This window comes from Lampetra fluviatilis, chromosome 16 (genome assembly GCF_964198595.1).
Source record: "Lampetra fluviatilis chromosome 16, kcLamFluv1.1, whole genome shotgun sequence".
Lineage (NCBI taxonomy): Eukaryota > Metazoa > Chordata > Hyperoartia > Petromyzontiformes > Petromyzontidae > Lampetra > Lampetra fluviatilis.
The window spans coordinates 75,496-79,113 of NC_136290.1; the positions used below are offsets into that span (position 1 = coordinate 75,496).

General features: G+C 55.1%; 1 long non-coding RNA gene across 1 annotated transcript; it reads right to left on the reverse strand.

The window, feature by feature from the left end:
• Positions 1 to 743: 743 nt before the first annotated feature.
• Positions 744 to 3,203, reverse strand: LOC144936383 (uncharacterized). Its single transcript, XR_013637423.1, has 3 exons — positions 3,181 to 3,203; positions 1,906 to 2,017; positions 744 to 1,158 (listed from the first exon to the last, which is right to left on the reverse strand). It is a non-coding gene; the product is annotated as an uncharacterized LOC144936383 (long non-coding RNA).
• Positions 3,204 to 3,618: the final 415 nt, after the last annotated feature.

Below are 3,618 nucleotides of genomic sequence, written 5' to 3' on the forward strand. Positions count from 1 at the left end.
CCCACTTCCCGTGATCCAATCGAGCTGACATTTTCCACACAGACTCGTTGTGCGTGACAATTAATGTTCATGAAAAAATAATTTCCAAAATTTTAGACTTTTAGGACAAAAATATTATATTTAATTACCAATTGCTTAATGGTGCAATGCAATCATCAGACCCATAGGTGGCAGCCATCTCTAGCCAGAGGACGAGAGGACTCTAGCCGCCACGCATATAAAGGATTTATAGTGAAAACTTTGTTTTTACGGGTTATACTTGTTCTAGCCTCAATCCCAATACTCCTTTTCCCTCTTACTCACGGTTAGATGCGTACGGCGCTCCGGTGGTCTCGTCCTCGCGGCACACTTCGACGCGTTGCACGGACGTTCGAGTGGCCGAACTGGGAACCGTCCCGGGCGCTGACTTCTGGAGCAAGAGAGCGTGTTACCTCTCTGCGTCCTCTTTTTAACCTCAACCTACATCAAAGAACGCCGACCCGAGCGCCACGTCCGTTCAGCCGCATTCCGGTTTCTCTAACAATGGGTCCCCCGCCGATTGCGGCGCCGGCGGTGATCCACGGGCGCCTTTGTTATGCCAATCAGCCGCGGTTTCCGTAACAAAGGCTCGCCGTGGCTGATGCGCGGCGGCGGTCCCCGCGCACACCTGCCACGCTAATCAGCCGTCCCCCCCCCTCCTTGGCTTCCCCTTCGTTCGTGGCTGTGGACCCCTGCCAGCCTTGTCGATACGTGTGTGTGGGGGGTGCATTTCAACCGTGGTGGCTGGGCAGCCCCCGGGGTGACCATGCAATCTCAACCCGGGACACAGCGACGCGGTGCGAACCAGCATCGGGGGAGGTCGCCCAATTCCCTGGCCGCAGGAAACCGTGAAGATTATCCCTATGAGGGCTTTCGGGTAATAACCTGCCGGCCAGGAGACCTCCCCTCGGCGCTCTATGTGGGGAAATGTGTGAGTGTGTGTTTATGTGGGGGGCGGTGAGGGGGAAGCGGGGTCAACCCCGTCGCTTGGTGGTGGCGAGGTCGTAGATGGGGTGCCCGCCGAGCGGCTTCGCGGCGGCAGCATCACAGTTCCATGTCCTCATTGGGGTTTCCTTCTGGCTCCCCGTGCGCGACCACGAGGCTGAGCTCGCCTGAGTCCTGGGCCATGCGACCCGCACTCTGTGGTGGCGACATGTGGGCCGAGAGCCGCGTCACTCAAACGATTGCTCAGTCACCCACTCAAGAGGACAGAAGAGATCCCTCCCATCGCCTCAAGAGACTGCCGGGGCAAATGTTGCGAGCGAACATCTGTTAAGGCCGGGACGGCACACGAGGGGGTGAAGTGGCCAGCACGGAGTGGGTGGCCAAAACTAGGCCCGGCTCACTCTGTCTCCCCAGTGACCAACCCTTGCCTCCATTCGGACGAATGGCCAAGTGAGGGAATAGCTGATGGGGAGTAGGTGGCCAGAGTGGGTTGATGAACGGTCAGCTGGAAGAGTTCTGAACATGTTGCAGGTTGGTGTGTAGAGACAAGGGTTAAAGGGTGACTGATAATAACAAAATGTGAAAGTTGCCTTCTGTTTACCCAGGAGAGCCTTACTGAGTCTTAAGACATTATCAGGAGGCTCTCGCTACATTGGAATGTTTGGCCAATTGCATTGAGTGGTGCGTGTGGGAAGAAACGGTACCAAGTAGAACGCCATGAATATGACGAGGATGCACCTCAATGATACGGATAGATGGAATCAAAAATCCATCGATGCACGCCTTCGACTAGTCACCTTGTGGCCTAAGCACACAACACCCGGTATTCCCAGAGAGTCTCCCATCTAAGCACTAAGCCCAGGCCTGCTTACTCTCCCAGTTGGGCCAACTGTAAGAAGGGAGGACACGCACTCGAACTTGGGCCAGCCATGACCGTTTTACCAGTGGTCGAGATCCTCCCGTGAGCTCAGGGAGGCCGGCTCGGGGCCACGGCGAGGGTCTGGAAGTACGGGGATGTCCGCTGTGGGCGGTCGCCAGACGGGACGCCGGGTCGCTGCATGGCAACAACGACGACGGGGAGGATGATGATGAGGGCGACGGGTGCGAGCAGCAGCGGCAACAACTGCGACAGAAAAAACTGATGAGGCATCGGCGCTCACATAGCGGATAGCGCACCACGTTCCGGACCTGGTGAGCCGAGTGTGAGTCAATCTCGCGGTTAAGAATGGCAACAGCAAACATCAGAACCGATTTCCCATCATCATGTGCGCTTCTCGTGATGACCTGGCTTATAATAGTTGCGCATTTACAAATGTACCAACTTACTTAGATTCAGATGAATACGAGAACCTGGTGTGGCATGTAGTGAACGTCAGCACGGGGGAGACGAAGGCGGCCGGCCATGGCTCTGGTCACACCACTTCCCTTGTGTGTAGGCTACAAGTGTGCAAGTGTGTGCAAGTGTGTATATATACAATAGAGCATTTGTAGAGAGTGGAAAGTGGAGAGTTTTCTATATCTGGGCAGTGTGCTTATGATCAGCTCCGGTTTGACAGCAGAGGTTTCACTCTGAATCAGTCAGGCAGCATTATCTATTAATCGGCTGTCTATACTTGTGAAATGTGGACCCCTGTCATGGAACATCTGCGCTGGTTAGAAACATTTAGGCTGGCCTCCCTACCATCCATCCTTGGTTTAACCAGGCTGGATTGTGTGAGGGGCTCACAAATCCTTGAAAGATCTGGACACAGTCCCATCAATTAGCTCCTCCAGCAGGCAATGCTGCATTCGATTGGTCATGTAGCCCTCATGCCCCACCACCGCATGCCCACGCTGCTTCTGTTTGTCCAGTTAGAGGGCTAAAAGGGCAAGAAATGGGCTGGAGTAGAGATGGACTGATGCAGGACTGAAGGATGTGGAGCTGAGTGGACTTTCTGAAGACCGGTACCAGCGGGTGTTAAGATCGGCATCTATGGAGGAGGCTCGTGAAAGACGCTACTGGGCAGTTGGAGGCAGTCGCCTTCCAACAACAACTCAGGGCAGAGGAGCGAAACTCACAACAATGAACGGAGTACTGGGTGGCACAAATGCAGCAATGAGGCCTCCGAATTTGGGTGATGAACAGGCTCGCCCACCACAGAGCAGTGCACGGCAGAAGAATGAGCGGATCGCTCTTAACGCACGGGCCAGATGCAACCTCTTCTTCCTCTTACACACCGCCTTCGTCTCCTGCTCCACCGCCTCCATCTCCTGCTCCACCATATCCTTGTCCTCCTGCTCCTCTGAGGTCACGGCGAGTGGGGAGGGCAGCATGGTGGTGGTGGTCGTGATGGCGGTGGTGGTCATGGTAGTCGTGATGGCGGGGGTGGTCATGATAGTCGTGGTGGTGGTAGTAGTCCTGGAGATTGGCTGACCGTGGTTCCTGCAGCCAGCTGTGTGCCAGCGCCGGTTCAGGTGTCAGACGCTCGGCCGGATCCCACCTGTTGTGATGCACAGAGACACGTGGTGCAAGTGGAGAGGGTGAGAATGATTGAAGGCTTCAGGTTCATCTCCAAGTGACAACAGCAGCGCTCTGCGGTTATCAACGCCATCTTAGACCACTTTCTGATGAGAATGCTGTACTACGTTGCTCTGCTATTTGTGAGCATTTCTCCT